Genomic DNA, 24,406 nt, shown 5'->3' on the forward strand with positions numbered 1-24,406 from the left:
TAGGAAGAGCTCGGTCCCGGCATGGGCGGAAGTACGCCTAAGACTCGAAATAAATGAGAAAAAATTAACCCTAGTGACTTGAAGTGTTCGAAGGCCTCCTAAAATAATTAAGAGGATAAACGGCACACATATCGGGCCTGCTGAGTGTCCGGGATTCCGGATATTGCGTGCTAATGGGACGGTCATGAGCGGAAATTGCTTGCAGAATCCAGATTGAAATGAAACAATGATAAAAATGGGTAATTAAAATAGTAGAGAAATTGTTATTTAACAGAATTTCCAAAACTGATTTATGATGACACTATCAATCATGTTTTGTAGACCTAGTTGTTTTAATTTTCTGAGCGTTACTTCATGAAGAAATTTAAATTAAAATTAATAAGTGAAAGTAAGTTGGCTTCATTTCAAAAGAGAAGTCGTAATTGATTAATTTGAATAAATTCACACCACTTGTCGGCTCTTTTTGTTATTTAAAAACACGACTTATAAAGTTTGTTGTCAATCTCTATATATAAATAAACTTGCATGGTTTTGAATGAAGAATCGTTATTTATGTTGAGAGTTGCACCAGTTGATGCATGAATACACTAACATAACTATAAGTTAGACTATAAAAAATGTCATTTAGAACACGTATCTATGATTCATGCCATGAAATTTCCGTTGTAAATCGTACATTTTTTATAGAAAATTCCGAGCAAAATGGTTTCATGATGGAACATCGAAATTGTGTGTTATTTTTGAAGGTTAGTGCAGCAAGCTGAGGGTGCGACGGAAGCGTTAATGGGGCTCCATTGAGCTTTAACGCACCTCAAGCTGTGAAAAAATATCCCTGGCTACATGAGCTGTGAAGCAATACCCGCTTCAGATCTCTTGCTGATACACCAAGATAAATATGGGAACATTCATGCCATATATAGGGGCTCTGATAGCCTGCGTCATGGAAACTCTAGGCCGCCATTATTGAACTAAACTCCATAGGCTGTGCAGCAAATTGCAAGGTCGACATTTTCCGAACTCGAGACTGGCTATGTTAGCTTTGTTTTGTATAAATGCGACGTTGAATATTCAATAAAAACTGAATCCATAACTTGTTACTTTGTCATTAATAACTGAACGTGCATTTTTAGCGCATTTTCTCATTAATAGAAAAAATGCTCATCATTTTTCTATTATATTGAGCTCGTCATGTCCGTCTGTCCATCCGTCCGTGACTTCACGTTTTCGTCGACGAGAATATGCGCTCTTTGTCACTTACTGCAGTGAGTACTGAGTTATACTTTTAATGATTTGCATGATGCATCATAAAATGTTATGACTAAAAATTCGATCTCTCTAAAAAAATGTGTCATGACGATTTTGATTATATTTTCACCATTCTTAGTTACTGAAAAATAGCCTATATTAAATTTAAATATCAGTCGAATTTTTACAGAACTAAAATGATTACTTAAATTCATTTAAAAATCTATAAATGTCTAATATCATTTTCTGACGCCTTTTCATTTCTTGCTACCAATTAAGATTGTCTTCGTCGTAAAAAAACTTCCCTTACGTCACTGCGTGATCGAGCAACCTAGCCGCGGAACTCTGTACACTTTTCCAAACTTTTTGAAGCATAGCGAAGCGTGGCAGACCGAACTAATATATTCCAAACGTGCGCTCTGTTGTGCGCCATTCTGACACATATGTGATGTGCCTAAGTCAAATTATAATTCACTAATATATAAGTTAGAATCCAGCCTACAATTTATTTATCAACAACTAAAGACATTTGATCCATATTTTTAATTTTCATGCTGGTATGATTACAATCTTAGACAAATGCGTACTAAAAATCAGTATATAAAACCAACAGCGGCTAAGTTCCCGCTTATATTGGCAATAAGAATACCCAAGATGTGACTCAAATATTTATATAATTCTAATGTTAATTTTTCAATCGCTGTAACTTGTATTATAATATGTATTTCTTGTACAAAGCTACAACGAGATCTTTCTCTATTATGGCTCGCCGAGCACCGAATTTTCGACGCTAATTGTCAGCGATGCGTTCGTGAGACGCGCGTGAATGATGTACCTGCGCGGCAGAAAATTTGTCCCGCGTTTGTACGCTGCGCTTGCTTATCTGCGCGCAGGGTCCGGGACGCGCGACGCCTGCGCAGGAAACGCGACAACTCGAGCGTAAATATGTTTGTCGTGTACGAGAAGGGTGAAATTTTGAGGATTTTTGTTAATATGCCATTACTGTATACAGTTGAGGACTGAGAGTTTCGAAATTTTCGAACACTGAGCGCCATTTGGTTGATCATGCATGGGGTATGAAACTCAGTTTCATGTTCCACATATAGGCTGTTTTGTTTAAGTGCAATGCAGAAATGCACATAGATATTTATTTCCGTATAAGCTGCTTCAGCATTATGTATTACGCATATGAACATATATATTCATTTGCTTGGATATTAAACGCTCGTCAGTTATTCGGTTGCACCTATACTATTGAAAAGATGAGCGACAATGGATCTGATCGCAGAATGCAGGTGTGATACGAAAAACTCGACAACCTGGTTGTTTTTTATGTCCCAGTCTCGTTTTTGGTGGTAAATCTTAGCAAGTTTCCACCGTCGGTGTCCGGCCTAACAATGCTGCCTTTCAGTCTTTCCATTTCACCTGTTTTCCATGGGTTTAATCCGCTGTTTTGCTCAATACATAAGGCTTTTGAAGCAAACCTTTCTCCGGCATCTCTTTGAGCGAGTCACCAACGGGACGCCCGAAGAATGCCTGGTCTGTTGTGGCGCGGCGCTCAACCCGAAATTGTCCTTGTAAGGTTCACTCTTCAATGACATTTTTCTTCTGAGGACTTCGGCTGCCTCAATGAGACTAGGATTAAGTTCTTATATGCGGGCTACATGACGACATTTTTCGAATGATATCTTCGTCTCCTCGAAAGCTTTATGAGTTGTTGGATCGCATTAATAACTTTTTAAAAATGTTGAGCAACGTCATTTCTGGAAAGATTTTTCAGTTTATTTGAAAGTTAATCTTCAACTTTTTATTCGCGACGAACATTCGTAGAGTTTATGAGCGAATTTCAAACTGGCATATTATATAGAGCAAATTTTACGTATACATTATGTAATTATCGTAGTGCACCTTTAAATGCCACAAAAAATTATGAAATTCGTTTACAAAACATTTGAAATTTCGGAGCATGAAGATATCTATTTCGTTTTCGTTTCCATTCAGATCATGCATTTTGGTATAGTATAAACGCCTCCTCTGCAAATATTAAAAAGCAGAGACTATTAAAAAAAATGTAAGGCTCATTTAAATTTTGTCTTTCTCCACGCACCTCACTTCATTCACCTCACTCTACACACCTCACTCCACACACCTCACCCACACACCTCACTCCATACACTTCTCCCAACACAGTGACGTATTTAAATCCTGCAACTGTGTATTTGATGCCCTGTGTGTGCGTTGCCTTGCGTTGTTCCGTCCGCTGAACCGTTGAAATTTGTGCCTCTATTGATATTTTACTGCCGGACGCTGGGCATTTATGCGCTGGGTGTTGAAAGGCATAGCACTTTTGCTTGCATCTGCTGGACTTCCGACACAAAGAAATTCAATGTCCTGTTTAATACGTTACCGGACTGTAGAATACGTTACCGTACTGTAGAATACGTTACCGTACTGTAGAATACGTTACCGTACTGTAGAATTTATTATCGCAATACATTATCTGTTGACCATCATAACTGAGCGAGTAATTCGAAAATATTGAACATCGTTTTTGTCGTGCACAAATAATAATCTAACAAATTGTTTGTTATTTACATGAACTCATAAGAAATTAATCTGAAAAACTAACTAAGAAACGGAAGTCCAAATGAAAAAAAAACGAAACTTAAACATAATTTACCAAGTGAAGATTTGTATTGAATGGCTTCAATGGTGATAAAGACGCTGCGACACACATAATTGAGCGCTACGCCTTCTTCCTAATTGGAGGCAAAGACAACACCTAACTGTAGAATACGTTACCGTACTGTAGAATACGTTACCGTACTGTAGAATACGTTACCGTACTGTATAACACGTTACCGTACTGTATAACACGTTACCGTACTGTATAACACGTTACCGGACTGTAGAATACATTACCGTACTGTATAACACGTTACCGTACTGTATAACACCGTTATACTCCCGGACTGTCCAGTAATGGGAAACTACCATCAGCAAGCGACAAGCAACAGCATCTTGCATCAGCGTTCCCAAATGAGGGCTAATAGACGGAACACGTCCAACGTTACATCCGACGACGACTCGGAGACGGAGGACGACGAAGGCGGCGCATCAGCGTGACCGTGGACTGCGACGTCCTAAACTCATCATAAGGTCATAGGATAAGATCATAAGATAACACGTTACCGTACTGTATAACACGTTACCGTACTGTATAACACGTTACCGGACTGTAGAATACGTTACCGTACTGTAGAATACGTTACCGTACTAATTTGTATTGAATGGCTTCAATGGTGATAAAGACGCTGCGACACACATAATTGAGCGCTACGCCTTCTTCCTAATTGGAGGCAAAGACAACACCTGAACAAATACGGGCACCAACAGCCGCCTGATCCGTCGTAAGATAGGCACAGGCTTACAGCTTTTTACTTTCAGCTCTCGTAGAGAACGCAAACAACACCTTCGCTCAGGAGCAAGTGAGAAAACCTGCAAAACTCCAAAAAGTTTTTGTTTTCTGTAAAAAATCATGTGGAGATCGTTCCGGAACTTGCTGCTATTTCCGCAACAAAAATCAAGTCAACTAGTTTATCTATTCCATAAAAATCTTAAAGAGTTAGTTTACATTTTTAAAGACAGCTTCATAATGCAAACGCAACAAGCGACAAGGGTATGTTTCTAAATTTTGATGAAACGCTTTGCCAAGTTTAGTACCGATAAAAAGGATGAAACGCGACTTGAAGATCGAACAATTCAGAACAATGTTGCCTATTGACGTCAAAAGTGGGACTGCAGTGCTCGAATTTCCTGAAAACAGCCTCGACATTGTCTCTAATAGCCAGCAAGACGTTCGTCTGCGAAGTACAGTCACCAGGCATAGGCCGCTACAAGCAAGCTTTTGTTTCCCGTCACCAGAGGTCGCAACGAACAACACTTGCTCTTTTGTTGCTCATGTCGTCCTCCTGGCAAAAGTAGTTGTGTTCTTGAAGAGGCCGTTTGTTTTCCTTTCCAAGCACCAAATAGTTCATATAATTGTCTTTGCGTAATCGTGAACTATTTATTAAAATTAGTAAGGTCAAGATCATGGATGCACTGGGCACTGCACTATGATGGCTTGACATTTTTCGTAAAGATCAGCTAGAATGTTCATAGTCTCAAGACAGCATAAACCATTGGGGATCGAAAAGAACTGCTGAGTTTCGACGAATTCCTTTGGTCAATATCTTAATGTGAAGACCAGCATTATAAGCTACACTTAAACGCTTTGTCTCAACGCATATTTGATACTTAATGCCCAAGTTCATGTACATTGCGCCGCCAAACGTGATCCATCTCCTTACTCTCTTCATGCATTGACTCCAAATAAAGTTTATCTTGAATGTCCCAGTTCCACCTTACAGGAAAAAAATATATAGATTTATATATGGCAATACGCTCATCTATTGAAGGCTATTCCTATCTCCAGCAGGCGCATCGGCCGTCGGTAGCTTGCATGCTTGTCTGCAAGTCTCACGGATTACGGCCACAGCTTGGATGGTCTCATTTCGATGGTCATTCAGAGCTTGACTGAATGCAACCCAAATCGCCTACGAAATCTACAGAAATGCTAGCTAGTCACGCGTTCAGAAGCCTAATATAACAGGCAGCAACATGGTCGCTATGGATGCCAGCTTTGAATTCCTGTGGGAGAACGCTCTATTTTGTAGCTTCTCAGGGAGAGTGCGCGTGTAAGTTTGAAAAATTCTCGTGAAGCGATGAAAACAAGTTGCTTCAATAATATAAAAAATTTACTCTGTGTGCGGTTGCGTGTTAAATTAATCAGAAGTATAAAATTAACCCTGGAAACGTAATGCTCAACGTTCAATATTATTTTGCGTTCTCATAAACTTCATCTCTGTTAATTTTGAATATCTTTTTTAACAACCATACTTTGGAGTTTCGGCGGTAATTTTAACTTTTAGTATTCAAACTTTGTGGCGTCTTACCAACGTTTTAGTTGCATTGACAAATATTGCGCTCTTGTGTTACGTTTCTCATAATTTTATTTTAAAACAAACATTTGATTTGTACGACCTAACCTTTCCAAGTGACATGACAACTTTAATTGCTTGTTGCCGTTTTATGGCTCAACACGAAACTTTAGTGCAAGACCATACTTCTTGGCAAAAATTTAATGGATTTGAGCCACGTACGTTGATCGTGAGCGAGCACCGCAAATCTGGACCTATATAGGCCCGCTGCACCCATTCAACAATCCGAGTTCGTTAGCACAATTCTATCGAGGGGAAGATTTCTCTTTTATGACGCACCCATCATCGGTGTAAAAAATGCCAACGAGGAAGACCCTGGCTACAATTAATGATGTTGATACACTGCGTGCTACGACGATTGAAAGAAAGAACTAGAACGCGATTGATTGATGTCGTTTTTTTCAAAGTTTGTCAGAGATTGATAGGCAATGCTGGTGCTGCCGCGTAGTACGCATAGGCCTACACAAGAGAGGCCGCTGTGCAATGCTAGGACGCCTGGCGCGGATTCTCCCAACTAGATTCTGTCAACGATAGCAAACTGCCATGACTCGTGACGGCTCCATTTTCGCTGACCACCAAGAACTGTTTGATTTTTTTATGAATAATGTACAATTAATAATTAAAACTATGAGGCACAGCCTTTTATGATAGAATAGCATCTTAAATGAGATGAATCGTTATTAAATTCAAGACTCTATCCGTGTCAACGCGGATGGTAAACTTTGAAATGTGATGCAGCTGACGATACTCTGCTCGATGCATTGCAATGACTTACCTACAACGTTCATGACTCTTTAGCAACAGACTCACCGTGCCTCACCTATAACATACCTGACTCTTTAGCAAAGTATTTATCATTACTCATCTTCCGTGCCTAAATTATTTCTACAACCGCTCTAGATTCTTGTCAGAGCTTTTGTGGTTGTCCTGGTCAGAAATTTTCAGCTCTTCTCAATAGCCGCGCGATGTTCTTCCTCCATTCCCACCCCGTCAACTCTGCAGCAACATGAAAAGAATGAACAGCTGCCTCCTACGCTGGTGTGATCCTGTGCACTGCATTTGGCAACAAGGCCGCCGATACTATCAATAAAAATATTAATTTGCTTAACTCTCGATTCACCGCATTATATTTCGCGACAAAGTTCAGCCTCAGACTCTATAAATGTGTCAAGTCCATCATATTTCGACGTGCGCGAGAAGTCAAAAATTTGAGTGGAGCATTTCAAAAGGAGAGAGTCCGTTGCTGTTGCCCAGGATGGAGTGGAAGGAGGGTGAGGGGGCAGTAGGCTGAGTGCAAGGAAGCAGGCCTACGTGTTGTGGTTAGGCTCTTCGGTGGGTGAGGTTAGGAGGGGGAGCCCAAAGAATGGACACCACCGGAGATCTTGCGCTCGACCATACAGGCTGTGAGAAGGCAACGAGCACCATAAGGACAGTTCAATATTTGAACTGAACCAAGAATTTGTTGAAGATGAGGCCGTGGAAAAGGCATTAGCGAGCTATCATTGGTCATGCCGAGCGCGTCTTCAGCTTCGGGCCTTCAGAATTGCACTCACTTCTTATTGAGATCTCTGATTTTGCCAAGCGATTTTATTAAAACTGTAATTTTTTAGCAATAATTTATGAAACGGTAATATGCAGTTTTATATTTTATTGGATGATAATTAAGGGAAAAAACATCTTAGTTGTGAAAAAGATCTACACCACCTACAGAGTCTATAAATATGTAGCGGAAACAGTACGTATGACGAACGATTTTTCGATCGTAACCTGCATTTGTTTACTGATTCTACAGTTTCAACAAATTTTTTTATTTATGTTTTTTTTCTCGGAAATCCCCCTTGCTGGTATTGAAATATTTGGAAAGAGAACAGCAGCTTAGATGCAAGCTGAAATGAGACTTCTAACTTCATTTTAAACTCTTTCTTAGTGAAGTTATACATTTTTTAGCTATGCACTGTTTTAAAAGCAACAATAAAATATGCAGCACACCTGTGATATAATTCTGCAATCTTCATTCATGTTAACCAACCATTAAATAAGGGCAACAACGTTAAAATGCGTCAGGAAATGCGTTAAGAAAACCCGTGTTTGCAATACCGAAAAATTAACGGACAAACTTGGGTTATTTCCAAACAGGGGCGCCTCTATGATCAAATTTTTTAGGCCGTTCTGGCCGCGGCCGTGCAGCGATTGTGTTGCCCCAATGTGCCCACATGCAGAGATTTTTTGCAGTCATTGGCGGCCTATGAGAGCAAACTTGGCTTTTTTGCATGGCGTTCCCGGAGCTGGATTGAAAGCAATTCAAAAGGTGTGCATTGGAGCAAAAAACCACCAGGGAAAAAATCTCCGGAAGGGAACAATGTTCGTGGCAACCTCCTACCTTATATGCAGGGGATATTTCCATCAAACAGTTTAATGCAATATATGGAACCTGTTTGAAAATAATATCAACTTATTGTTATATGTCTCTCAACTGTCAGTGGCTTGTCATACATAAGGTTATAATTTCATATTAATCAAATGAAAGTAGACATATTTAGTTTATACATTCTTCTGCCGCAAATTTCGTCGAGTCGTCTCACGAGTTTGTAATTCTTTCTATGCCACTTAAATTAATATCGTTTCTGGTGAGTTAGAATTTTCTGCGAACTATTTTTCTCTTATCTGCGTTGAAAATTTGAAGAATAATTGACTTTCCCTAAATGTTGGATGCACAAAACAAACAACTGAGCGTAATTATGATTTTTTATATAAATATATAATATAAGTTTGAATGAATACATCACTATATAATATAAATAAATATAAGCTGGAATAAGTGCTTAAAACATGACGTGAATATCAGTTCTGACAGGCCCAGCTAGCGTAGCAGTGCAGCGGCAGGCCGTCGGATATAATAAAATTATGAATAAATATATTATGATATAATATGAGTAAATATAAGCTGGAATAGGTGCTAAAAACTCGACGTGAATATCAGTTCTGATCGACAAGGCCCAGCGTAGCAGTACGTGCAGCGGCAGGCCGTCGGGCTAGGGAAAGCCTTCAGAAAAACAGGGGAGGCGTTACTGAACAGTCAGGCCGTCCCTGCCCTGACTCAGCCTCAGCACTGCCTCCCGCCACATGCTTGAGCCGTTGAATGCATTGTTTTGATGATGCAATAGGCAAATCACAAAGTAAATTCAACTTTTAGTTACGTTTAATTAAATACAATCACTATGCTAGACTCTCAGCACTGCTTCCCGCCACATGCTTGGGCCGTTGAATGCATTGTTTCGATGATGCAATAGGCAAATCATAAAGTAAATTCAAGTCTTAATATCGATAAACTGAAAATAATCATTATGCTAGGCTCTGAGAACTGCGGACTATTGATGCCTGTTAGTATTGTTATAATACTTTTAATAGCTCCTCTTCTAGAATAGGGTTTATGATAGACTAAACTGTGATAATATTGCAATCTGTTGAGAATAATTATAAATATTGTGTTAATGAAATTTATGTGACTATGAACCATATTTCAAGTATGAAGTGAAGAAAACATTTTTGAGAATCAATATATTTTGAAGCTAACTGTCATCAATGCAATATTTTACAGCGCATCTTAGTTACGATAAGTCAAAAATTGTACGATGCCAAGCTTCGCTTTTAAAACAGATCATGTACCGTAGGTGTATACGTGTGTTGAAGTGTTGAAAACTGACCCATGAGTGAGTGACGTCTCTCAACAAAAAGAAACGCGTTGGAAAGCAACAGAAAGCTCTACTCTAATGTCGGCATCACGATACGGATCTAAATCGTTTGAAAATCGCAATAATTTTATACTGCTTTTCATAATACAGTTGATATGGTTTTGACAATGACAATATGTTTATTTGACAGATTTTAATACTGATTAATGTAGTATAGTTAAATAAGTTTTGCAATGTGCATATTTGACAGAAGATTCCTATCTAATGCTCCAAAACTATTTTTAGTCAATGTGCAGGTACCCTGTAATTAACGCTTTAAAGTATTAATTAAAAGCTTATGGCTTATGCAGTTGTGTTAACTAGTCAACAATATAAATTTCCATTGCTAACATTGACAAGAATAAGGCGTGGCTTAGCGAATGCTCATCATCGCACCAGCGAATAGCAATGCTTAGTAAAAAATGATTTGGCTGAATAGCGTAAGCCCACATCGGGGTTAGATGCAGCTGCAGCTCCAACGAAGCGATCGATTAACTTACTGCCTTGCTGGCCGACAACATCCGTTCCTCGCATACGCATTACAACATTTCTATGTATAGGTTCCCCGCATACGCATTACAACATTTCTAGGTAGGTTCCCCGCATACGCATTACAACATTTCTATGTAGGTTTCCCGCATACGCATTACAACATTTCTAGATAGGTTCCCCGCATACGCATTACAACATTTCTAGATAGGTTCCCGCATACGCATTACAACATTTCTAGGTAGGTTCCCGCATACGCATTACATTTCTAGATAGGTTCCCGCATACGCATTACAACATTTCTAGGTAGGTTCTCCGCATACGCATGAGAACATTTCTAGATAGGTTCTCGGGATACGCATGAGAACATTTCTAGATAGGTTCTCGGGATACGCATGAGAACATTTCTAGATAGGTTCTCGGGATACGCATGAGAACATTTTTAGATAGGTTCTCGGGGTACGCATGATAACATTTCTAGATAGGTTCTCGGGGTATGCAAAATAACATTTCTAGTTAGGTTCTGCGAGACGGCTTCGCCGTTGCCTACGTTGTCAGAGTATAATTATTGTAAAGTATTTGCAGTAAGAGAAAATATTAAGGAATATAATTACAACTTCTACTGCTATGAACGTTTAATGAAGGAATGAGGCACTCTGAGCTCAGCTATGGAAGCATCGTCTAGCTGTGATAAGGAAATGAAATTTTCTAAGTTCCATAAGGGAAGATTAACGTTATGCTCCCAGTGTACGGTTCTTGGCATTATTTGATTACCACGCACTCTCAATAATCTCTGTTTTTTTTTAAATCGATTCATATTTCTGACTCTCTTTTAATGAGGCTAATCAATTACTTTGACAACAACGACGCTATAGAGTGCACGTTTTATGGGTATTTTGAGATGATATTGTTACAAATAAATGTTGCGAGAACACAATAATATTTTATTTCGAAACTTAACCGCAGCAAAGCACGGATGAAGCTATTGTATTTGATAGTTTAAATTGCGTAAAGTTTCACCTAATGATTAGTTTTAAAGTCCAAGTTGTGCAGCTCAAAATATTAGAAGTGCCTCTAGAAATATATTTTGGATTGAAAATTGATTAAAAAATGAAAGAATAGACGTACTTTAAGGGTCGTAAAGCATGACCAAAAATGGAGCAAGCGTTGAAAAAATTGTTGTGCGAGCGTGCACTTGGACTGCATCACTGTGCGTAGGCCTAAGCTGAGTTGCCATCGGTTGCTTATATCGAGGGGCGGTAGAGTTGCCAGACGGCACCAGCTTGCACATGGGGGTGCCGCCTTGAGCCTTCCCTCCAAAACCATGGTTGAAATAATACAGTTTTAATTCAACCATGTCCAAACCTTTCCATTTACGATCTAAAATCATGGGCAGGATAACATTGTGCAGAAGTTATATCTTCAATTGATGCTAATATTAGGACAAATATTTTGAATAGAAACATGATGAAGCCCAGAAAAGTGTTAGCTAATTCGTTGTCGCTCACAATTGTCGTCCAAAAGTCAATCTAGACTTTTTAATATAAGAGATGGAAAATTAGGGTCATGCACTCATTTAATTCAAGTTTCAGTGACGAGATAACTTGAATAATATTTTACACTTGAGACATAAATTGTCTAAAATTTATGTTTCAAAATTGTTGCACTCTATTGCACACCAAATATCAATCCAATTAAATTGAAGTTCCGACTTCGTTGTCCGCCTAGTTGCATGCACGTTCTCGAAGATATATTTTGTTGTGACAGAAGAATTATATTTTCCTCCATAAATGTGTGCATATACCTCTATTGAAATGATATTTTTTCTATAATAATGGAATTGGCTCTCCCCTTGTAATTGGCAGAAAATTTTACGTCATGAATGCATTCAAGCACTTCCGTATACATTTGATTCGCTCGTGAGCATAGTTCAATTCTGATGGTGATTTATTTTTATATAAATCAAATTTTCTTCATCAGTGTTGCTGAGAATTTTCCGAAGTGTTTTTAAGTGCAAGAATTTGCTGCGCCCTGGTCCCCTTTCAACCTAAGGCACACCGAATGTGGAAAACCGAGTTTTTGTTCATAGAGAACGTTTCAAAGCGACGAGCTATGTAATTATATCGCTGCCTGTAAGTTCCTTACATTATTCGATTAGAATATGCGTTCGGACGTTGTTCCTCAAAATTTTTGCTTATGTGCTTCATCCTAATGCCCTTTAAAGAATATGTTAGGTACGAATAAATAGATTATACCCGTCAAAAAGATTTTTCACCATTAAAATAATTCCTTGAACAATAAATAAAATATATGTCACATCAATTAACCCCGATTTACTGCCTCACTCAGTTACATTCTCTGCTCATAACTCTAAAGTATTTAAAAAAAACTGAATTCTTTCGATCAATTTCAAAATACAATAGGCTCTCGGCGCAGATCCATCACAGCCCATGCAACGTCTCCTGTAATGACCGCCGTCCGTTTGTTCGGTTAATTTATTGCAGCGCAATCTGAGGCGGTCAAATTTTTAGGGGAAATGCCAGGTCTGGTAACGTGACAGCTGCCGACTTGCCTTCTTCTTCCTCATTCCTGCGGCGGGGCATCAACTTACGACCATTCAAGACCAGCAAGACAAAGAGGAGGCAGGCAATGGCTCCTGCAATTAAAAGTCTTCCTTCTTATCTCGCGTTTATCGACTCATGTTCTGTCATGAGATGAGTGACAGTTTCGACTTCCATTACCGTCGCTTGAAGAAAATCTGGAGGAAGAATCAATGAGCTGCGATAGATCTATCAATTATTATCCTCGTTTATATATCTCGTTTTTAATGAAATATTCCCGAAATCTTCGTATGGAAATTAATTCATTTGGATCAGTTATCTAGGCAGTTATCTCTGCCTAAAATTTGACTGCTACTATTTCTTGACCTGTCGAGCATATGCATTCTCGAATTCTATACCATCTAAAAAGATGATCGAGTAATCTTATGAGTGATAAGATGTTGAAGTGAACAAAAATATTAGAGAATTGCAAATGTTTTGCTTAAACAGTTCATCCGCCTAATGTTTTTGCATAATTTAAATTTATATAAACATGAAACGTATTAATAGATTCCATGTTTCGCCGGTACTGAAAACCTTGAATGCATCAACATCGATTTGTTCTTTTGCAGCAAAGTTAAGATTCAATGATCTTTCTGTTGTATAATTATGCACACAAATAAAAATTTTAAATTTTAAAAATTATAAGTACACTAATATAAAAGTTCCTACGAGGATCCTTTGAATACCTTACGAGACTATATATCGAGAATGAGACTAATTTTCTCCTGTAAAATCCAAATCTCTGTTTGTAATAAATTGGGATTCAATTTTCACGTGTAAAATCGAATGGATTATTTGACAATACTTTTTTATATGATCTCGTGTAAGTTTGATGTCGGTCGTAACGATGACAGCTTCCAGGAAAGGTCTGAGTTTCATGCAAAGAAAAGGCAATAATTATTGCGGGGCAGTGTGCGGTAGGACCATCGGACCAAAGGTTCCCGCCGTTACCGCGGAACTGCAGACGCCGACAGCTGTGCGTGCAATTCATTTTCTCTTCTCTGAACTATAATTGCAGGGAAAATTATTACACGACAACGTGGCACGTGGAAGCTTGTGCATGCGCAGTTTGCGAGCTCCTCTAGGAAATTCTTCAGCGTTCATGACTGCATGAGAATGTAATGCATGTTCTGAAATGGACCTGGAGCTTCACATGAGTTAATATAGGAATATAAAGCATTATATATGATGGATAATATTTATATATTTTATAAATTGTATATATTTCCTTTGATAAATTAAAAAACATTGCTATATTGCATTTTAATTTACGAAAATATCTATTCGTTTTGTCAAAGCTGTTTTGAATCATTCTGAATTCAGCGATCGCCGAGTTAATGTTGTTTTCTAGGTAGATAACAAAATAACGAACTAACAAAATAATTAAAATAATAATTTAGTGATGAAAGTCACACACTGCGCTTCTCAGCCATTACTTGTAGTTCCATTTATAGCCTCTTGAAAACTATACTCTTACACTCTCCAGAAAAGAGCATTTATAGGTGTGTACTATTGAGTCGATTGTTCTGTCTTGTCCACTTAATAATAACCGTGTACCTGGGCTCTGCAGTAACCGTGCGTTTTCAATATTGCATAAATAAAATGAATTTTGTTTACGTGATAACTTTGTACTGGAGTGACATATGCGCAAAAAACTCCGTAAACTACGTGCTTCAATAAATTGATTATATTCGGTTAATGGAACTTTCGAAATTTTTAGCTTTTGTGAATGAAATGTTAAATTTCAATTACTCACTTTCTACGTGTAAATAACTAATTCTAAATTCACATAAAGTATTTGACTTGCTAAATGAAACTGGAACGAAAAATTTTTGAGACCAGAATCAATTTCTTGATATGAGATATCAAGAAAAATCTTTATTTAGCTATTTTTGCATATGAAAATCGAGTCCTTTTAGGAGTCATTTTTGTGAATTTTCGGATAAAATAGTTTCAAGGCAAATAAATATACTTTGTCATTCAATGTTGAGAAAATCTCAAAGCTGATCATGTTTCATGAAATTAGAGTCGGGCACAATTGTTTCTTTGTTTCATAAATTAGTAAATTGTAGACTTTTATAAACCACAACTTTGAGGTCACAAATTTCAAAGCAAAGCAAACCTTTTCATTCAAATGCCTGAACCAAATGTTAAATTAATTTTAAACGTAAAATTTACTTTAAATAACTTTAAAGTTACCATAACAGCGAAATAATTGAAGACGCTACATATTTCCCATCCCTCGCATACCTGAGCGTCCACGCATTTGTCGCACGAGCGGTTCCAGCCCGTGTTCCTTAATAAGGTCGCATTTGCATAGAGGCTTCACGCCGCCTTCTTTCTTCACCTTAACCCATTGACTATGACCCGACCCTTGAGTCAATTCCGCTGTGTACTGCCCCGTGCCTGCCATTCATGCCTATGCCATGCAAATTATTCAATGGCATCAAAGCGTATCGGGCGCCCAAACATGGGCACCCGGCCAAGCGGGCATCACGAGCTCGGATCAAAGGCCGAGTCTCGAGTCGCATTCAAATCAGGCATACAAACCAGGTCACGTGGGCTGTTCAATTCATAAGTAATTCGCTCGGCTGGAGATCAGCTCATCCTTTTAAATATTATTGGCCTTGCAAAATGGTGTTGTACTCGGGGCTGCTATATTGAGCTTTATTTCGCTGTTGATTGAAGTGGATTTCGAACAAAATGTGAATTAATATTCGTGGACAGCTTTAGGGATTTATTTCATTTTTAAGAGCTTCAGTTTGAATTTTATGAGGTAATACGCTTCATAACTTGTGAAGACATCTTAATAATATCTTGAGACCTTGTTCACCTGGAATGAATTATTAAACTTAATGTTACACGTCACTAAATAGTTATAAAAGACTTCAAATACTTTTTTGCGAATTTATAACAAATCAGGTAAGAGCAAATTACATGAACAAATCTAAGAAGTTTCCTAATCGTTGTCTCTTCAAATAAGTATAGATTATTTCGCTGACATGCGTCCGAGAATTAATTCATAGCTTTAATTTCATACTGAGCTTTAATGTATTGCATTAATTGCATACTGAGCTTTAATGCATTGCATTAATTGCATACTGAGCTCTAATGCATAGCATCCATTGCATACTGAGCTTTAATGCATAGCATTAATTGAGTACCGATCTTTAATGCTTAGCATCCATTGCATACTGAGCTTTAATGCATAGCATCAATATTGCGTACTTAGCTTATAATGTATAGCATTAAGTGCATACTGAGCTGTAATGCATAGCATCCAGTGCAAGCTGAGCTATGATGCATAGCATCCATTGCATACTGAGTTTTAATGCATAGCATCAGTTCCATACTAAGCTTTAATTCGTGATATCTGTATCATCCTACAATGCAAACTTTCCTAAGCATCCTAATCTTTACAGTACAGCTTGAATGATATACTAAGCCTAAAGTTATAGCTTTAACGGCATACTTAAATTCATTTATTATTGACATAATCTGTTATCTTAAAACCTGTAGGCAGAGTATCGCGGATTCCTGCATTATCTTTATAACCATTAACGCGACTTATATTGTATATATTAAGTCAGTTTGCCCGTCAGTTATTGTTTGTACAAATTAGAGGGTCGGATGCTCAACTTCTGATAACAGTTAGGGACATAATGTACCGGAAAACAAATTCTGCTCTCAACCAATATGGTCATTTCAAGGCAGAACGTTGTTGTTAACTTGCCGAGCCGGCCACATAATTTCCTGGACTACAAAAAATTTAGTCAATCTTCCCTCAATTGTGACTGAAATGAAAGTCAGCGGGCCAAATCATTCAATTAGTTTGTTCGTGCTGGATGAACGAATAAATGGATTTACTTTAGTTATCAGTTGTAGATGTTGAAAAATGATAATTCGTATTACAAACGGTGAGGCTGTGACAAGAATAGTATTTTTTGTGAATGTATGAAAGTGCGTCTGGACAAGTTTACAAATTTGATACGAATATCCTTTACCAGCAAAGTTAACTTTATATTTTTATCAGTGCCACAAAAAGAGCCATAAACGACCTTTAAGATACCTCTTTATAAACATGCACTATCGTTAAAAGCTCATAAAATAAATTATATTAAATGCTCTAAGCAATAGCATTTAATGCCTAGCAACATTAAATGCTTTAAGCAATAGCATTTAATGCCTAGCAACATCTCGACCATTGCTGGTCAACGTATCGGAATACAATGGACATGCAGACCACCTTACAGCAGCCGTTATAGGTCCGGAAGTTATTATATAAGATCCGTCATTGTTTGTTGACCAGAGAAGGGAGTGGTCGCTGTCAATAAGACTTCATCATCAATTGACAGCGATCAATTAGCCGCCCGTTACTGAGATGTTGCCGGTAATGAGAGACCCATAATCGTCTCGTTCATGAGCGGTCATATTTCGTCTAACTCATTGATAACTTTCACGATTGACTTGTATACGAGGGTAATGTAAAATATATTGAAGGCTAACTGAAATAATCACGCTAATTGACTTGCACTGGAAAAATGTTCATGTTAATTGATTTATATGGGAAATTTTCAATTATGAATGCATTATTTCAATTATGCATTATGAATCCTGATGCTGATTGAATTCAATGTAAGGAATGTTAACCCTAATATTACACTTCAAACCGCTACCTAAGCTGTCACTAAGCTGTCACCCGATCCCTAATCCTCATATTATCTGAATTTATCAGTACTTGCCCCATGTCCTTTCGATAAAATACAATTTATATTCATCGAACTATTATACTAAAAGTTATAAATTACAATCGCTTCTATAAACTGCATGCTACAAGAAACAGTTTTCATAGACTTGATCGTTGCGAGCCACGTACGGGAATGATGGCGATGTGGAAGCTTCTTCGTCTAGATGATATACTCTGTAATATTGCTGCACTACGACTTAAATATTTAGGTGGGAAGTATTCTTGAGAAATTGTATAGGATATGATATCCACCAGCTGTAACAAATATGTAGTATACACTAACTGCAACATATATGTAATATCCAGCATATGCAACAAATATGTAATATCCACCAGCTGCAGCAAATATGTAATATCCACCAACTGCAACATATATGTAATATCCACCAGCTGCAGCAAATATGTAATATCCATCAACTGCAGCAAATATGTAATATCCATCAACTGCAACAAGTATGTAATATCCAGCAGCTGCAACATGTATGTAATATCCACCAACTGCAACATATATGTAATATCCACCAGCTGCAGCAAATATGTAATATCCACCAGCTGCAGCAAATATGTAATATCCACCAGCTGCAACAAATATGTAATATCCACCAGCTGCAGCAAATATGTAATATCCACCAACTGCAACATATATGTAGGGCAACATGGGGCAGCGCGCCCCCCCCTTTTTATAAACTAAGTTTTTGATAAAGTTTTAATTTATACGAGGTGGTTCTTTGTTTTGCTAAAAGGTACAACTAATGAGGAATGTATGATGTGAATTAGACGCCTAAATGTTTATTCAATTTTTAATGAAACACTGTTTTGTAAAAAGTGTTAAAATGGGCCCATTGCCCCACCCCTGGGGCAATGGGCCCATGGGCTCGAGGGGCAAGGCGCCCACCCTTGGTCCCTTTACCGCAAATGCATATTTTTCGTTTAAAAATGAAAAAACAACACTTTACAGTTAAAAATAAGAAAATGCAATAAATAATATGACATTCACTCATTCATTAACAACTCAAAAAATCATATACTTAACTTGAAATTAATATACTCCTGGCTTAAAAAAGAGTTATATTAAAAATCACTGACGTGAAGAAAAATATTTCATTGACATAAAACTATATATCTTTGACTTGAAAAATATATCCTTGCGATAAAAAATTCGTCCTTGACATGAAAAAATGTATCCTTGACTAGAAAAAATATATTTAGTTGATCAGAAAAAAACTTCGTTCCAGTTTCGTCCATAATCCAGATATTATGTGCAGAGAATTTNGCTGCAGCAAATATGTAATATCCACCAGCTGCAGCAAATATGTAATATCCACCAGCTGCAGCAAGTATGTAATATCCACCAGCTGCAGCAAATATGTAATATCCACCAGCTGCAACAAATATGTACTATCCACCAGCTGCAGCAAATATGTAATATCCACCAGCTGCAGCAAATATAAATATTCCATATATTTTCCGTATTCTATGTTCTATGTAAATTTTTAAAATATTATTCGCAATGCGTGCTTTTTGTCAGGCGCTACCTTGTAGGCGAATGCTACGACATAACCGTTATATGCATAGCATTGTAAGCTCTAGACATAACCGTTACATGCATTGCATAGACATAACTGTCATATGCATTGCAAAAACAAAACTGTCACATGCATTGCATAGACATGACTGTCACATACACTGCATAGACATGAATGTCGCATGTATTACATAGACATGAATGTCGCATGCATTGAATAGACATAACTGTTGCATGCATTGCATAGACATAACTGTCACATGCATTGCATAGACATGAATGTCACATGCATTGCATAGACATAACTGCCACATCCATTGCATAGACATGAATGTCACATGCATTGCATAGACATAACTGTCACATGCATTGCATAGACATGAATGTCACATGTATTGCATAGACATAACTTTCACATGCATTGCATAGTGAGAAATGATTTAATACTCTATGCAAATGTTCATTAATAACTCGAGCCGTGTCAATCACGATCCCTAATTTAAATGAAGATTATGAGATTGGCTTGTGTTGCTAAACTTCATTTTTAACCGAATCACACCACTTCATCCAAGCCGAGCTCAAAAATTGGAGGAATGAATTGCGTGTTCAAACCTGAGCATGATGTGAAAATTCCGCCGACTGCCCTGACATGTCGTCCTAATCTATTTTGACATAATCTAGCCTGTTTTTTTTTTTAAATCTCGTATTAATCAAGAGTTAAATGTCGTTAAAATTTGAAATAATTAGAAATAAATAATAATTAATACGTATTGATATAAATTACTTATGTTCCAATTTTCATGCAGAGCCATTCAGAATTGTGCGAATTACGTGCAGTTTAGTTGCTCGTAAGTTGCGCTTTTGTTGAAAACAAAATGTTGCAATAATCTATCACAATTCATATCACGGCGTCTTGCCAATGATCAATTATTTTTTAAATTTCATTCAGATTTGCTCAGAATTGTTTGAATTATGCATTATCGAGTTTGGCATGAATTGCATTTTGTGTTTGAGTCTGCTGGCGTGTTCAAGGATGAATTGAAGAAAGTGTGGACGATGTGCAAAAATGGTCTTCATCTGCTGCGCCTCCTTCTTGAGTATGATCAGTATTAAGGAACACGGAATTTTAACTCAAAAACTATTCATTGAATCAAATTGCAGCATTTACGGTAGGCAAATTGAATGGAATAAATTAGGATATCGAGAATTGGCAGCATTTTGATTTTATTCAAATATTAGATTAAAATGAATAAATGTGTTGAGAAATAAAAAATACAGAAAATAGATATATTTATTTATTTTCTTCAATCGCGTTTAAATTGTTTATTAAGTCAGTTGCCGTAAATAATATCCGTGGTTTAGGACATTTTATGTTTAAAGGCGACACAATCGTTCACAATGTTTTTGTTAGTCAGCTGACAAAGCACTCTGCACTCGCTGTAGACTGCAGAAGCTCTCAGGCCCAACGGTCATCCTTGCGGTTGTCCTGTGGCTTTAAGTCCACCCAGCGTGGACACCCGGAGAAGAAGAAGAACTCGCTGTAGACCCTCCTGGGGGAAGGGAATTATAACAGTGATGTACAACGTAAGATCTTTCAGTTTCTGACCACATTTATTCTGAAGTCAGGTAGACTGAGTGAACTTTAACCAGTTATTCACCACCTCACCCCCCCTTCTTCTTTTTCTTCATTCATTTTACACTTTTTTCCTTTATAATACACACATCTCACAACAATGTCTCTCATTCGCTTTAGATTACAAAGTTGTCNATAGCTATATCAATTGACAGTAACAGTGATGATTGAAATATAGCCAGGAGATGTAATTTATGAAGAGAAGTTCTAAAATTATGACATCTCTCGCAAATTTTGACCTTGTTACTGTGAAAAAATTGTTCCGTCTCTGGAACGTAGACTTTGCTCCAATAACAATTCCGGGTATGAGACTGGATAACATACTATAAAATGTTAAATATGCAGCAAAAAATATTTAAAGACTTTAGGCTATTGAAAATTAGCCACTGGAAATGAATCTAGCTACGTTCTGATAGTCAGCGCCGTAGAAGAATGCATTTGGACATATTTTTTTCACTAATCAAAAAATATTGCTAGTTTATGCTAGTAACGCACTTCCTTCGAGTGTTAATCCAAAAATGTGCCCGAGTTCTATAAATTTCTATTGACTTACAATTCCGACTAACATTTCTAATCGCCAAGTTCACTTGACTTCGTTACAGTATTGCTGCGCTTTATGCGAACTGTCTTTGGCTATGAGCGTTACAAAAACTGAAGCAAAACAGCAATCAACTTTATAAATGCACCGAGTAAGAACCATTTCTAAATTTTATTTAGTTTGAATTGTCTAAACTCATGTCTTCGAATTGTTTTACTGACAGGGCTGGCTATCGCTCCAAATCGTGGAGTCTGGCATTGTAAGCGACTCCTCGGAGTTCTGGATAGACGCCAGGTACAATGAGACGGCAGAAATATGGTACTGGGCAAGCAACGGACATGTCGTCGACCTGAACTACATGTGAGACATTTTCTCCACTAAAAAAACCATATCATACAGAATAAAAACCTGATCTTATGTATAGTTAGAGATAATTGAAAATTAAGGTGGATCAAGAATATTATACGTATTGACATAAAAATAACCTTCTAAGACTTCTCATTGAACTACCGCAGAAGTGCGTAAAAATGTAAGAGACGTCTGTACATTTAGAACATAAGTCCGTTTTATTATATATTGCTAATAGTTATTTAACTTTGTGAAAAAAATATGATTGCATTTTCGATATAAGGGTCATGAAATTTGTGTGTAGAACGTGTGTCCAGCCATCGTTATTAGATAATAGCATGGGATTTCTTATAAAAATCCAAATCAGAGATTAATTACGTGACTTGCTTGCTGAAGGGCATTATTTTCATACAAGAGTTCTTGTAATGTGCATGATGTAGTTAAATTAGTTAAATTACAAATCTAGGGAATTAGGCATCTTTTGAACTTTGTTCTATTTTGATCAGTTTTTATAGGAATTCCCGAACCGGAGTATTTCAATGCTGTCTCTTATACACATCTAGATGTGTATAAGAGACAGGATTGCGAGAGTGAAAACTTTACCTCGCTCTACAATCGCACGTACTGTGAGTAGAATAATGAACTGAACTGTAAATACAGCTATTTTTAACTAGGTTAAATTGTAAAAACTAAACTGAATTGTCAATACAGCTGATATATTTAGATAGCCTATTTTGTCATATTTGTAATTCATTCTTCTAGTTTGATATGAAAAGTACGAGGATCCTGTCTGAGCAGCGGCTCTTGCTTGTGGATGTTTTCTTGTGCCATGTTTGCCCTGTTTTCCACAGTTTGCATCCTGAGCCACTGTATCCACTGACCTACTATAAACAAGAATTCAGTGGTTACCTACTCAGAAGAATTTAAACACAATACAGGCTCTCAGGCCCAACGGCCATCCTCGAGGTCGACCTGTGGCTTTAAGTCTACCCAGTGTAGACACCCCGAAAAGAAGAAGAACTCGCTGTAGACGCTGCTAACACGCAGTCTTACCATAACGCTGCATTAATATGATGATTAATTAGCCTATTTAGAATATGGGGCAGATGGAAATGAAACATTATAGGAGCTGATAGTGTCAGATTTTGTCCATTTAATAATTTTGAACGTTTGTCAAACATTAATAATTTCATTAATTTGATTGTATTTATGATCATAAATTATTGACTTGAGCCTGGCTGCCTGAGGCTGTTGAGCAATGAGCATGGAGATTTGATTGGATCATTGGACCACGACAGCTAACAGCCTAACAGTGTTATAGGCTATGTACTTTAATTATTTAATATACTATTTCATCATCATGTTGATTGTTGGCGGTTGGTCCTCAACTCCTTGTTAGTTTTACATCTTGCAGATGGAAAAACTTGTATATCTACCTAGTAACCTAGATGGTATTGGTAAGATGGCCTGCAAAGTTTAACTTCTAAGGCAAAGGCACAAGTCATGACCAGTGAATTAGTGAACTGAAGAACTTGCTAGTGTTACCTGGTGTAGAATATTATATATTATCTTCATTCCAGCTGCATTCTGCAACTACTACTACTAGGCTACTAGAGCTTTACCACTATGGCACTATGTTCATAGCAGCCAGCAGCAAGATTCCTGCTAGAATTATCTTCTGTTTAATTTTTAATAAAATTGCATGTTTGAGCAAGGGCAGGGCTGGAAAAGTCCTTTTTTTGTCTGAAAAATATTGCGGCTCTAAATAGGGTAAACGCGGTATATTCCGACATCGTAGGTAATTCCGTCACTTCTCTAGTTTTTCCTTTATATTAAGCTTTGTTTTAGTTCCATGCGTTCATTGATGGTTGAAATGGTGACGTCATACATTTGCGTGTCGAAATACTGCAANATCACATTGGAATCTGGATCGGCCAGTGTTAAACCTGCTTAATATAATAGACCCGCGGCTGAAATAACTTGAACCAAGAGACCTGATGCCGCTACATACAGGAAAGAAATTCGCCGCAACAGATTCACTATTTTTTTATTTTTACCCGGTGCCGACAAATTAATTTTTTGTGACAAAAGTTCTCTGCAAGCGTCGGGGGCAACACTCTCAGAAATGCAGTTGGCAACACCAACTACTTCCATAAACATTATTTTATTCATTCGGATTGAGGTGAGTGTACAAAATGCTCATCATATCCATAGTTAGCTACAGATTTGGACCCAAAAACAAGGCATTTGCTATCACATTCTACATAATGAGGCCCTGTGCAGTGTTCAACTTCCGTTCAAACGAAATGCGTTCCTGTCTGACAGGGATTTAGTCGATTTACTTTTCGATTTGGTCATTGCTTAAGTGGGAATTTGAATTATACAAATCTCGCAAGAAATTGGTATTAAAGGCAATATTGGAACAAAAATATTCTCGCCGAAGAAGTTTTCAGCTGGCTAATTAGCAAGCGTTTCTCACATTCGCCATACAAATATATTAACTTCATA

The sequence above is a fragment of the Hyalella azteca genome, unplaced genomic scaffold (genome assembly GCF_000764305.2).
Source record: "Hyalella azteca isolate HAZT.00-mixed unplaced genomic scaffold, Hazt_2.0.2 contig9828, whole genome shotgun sequence".
Lineage (NCBI taxonomy): Eukaryota > Metazoa > Arthropoda > Malacostraca > Amphipoda > Hyalellidae > Hyalella > Hyalella azteca.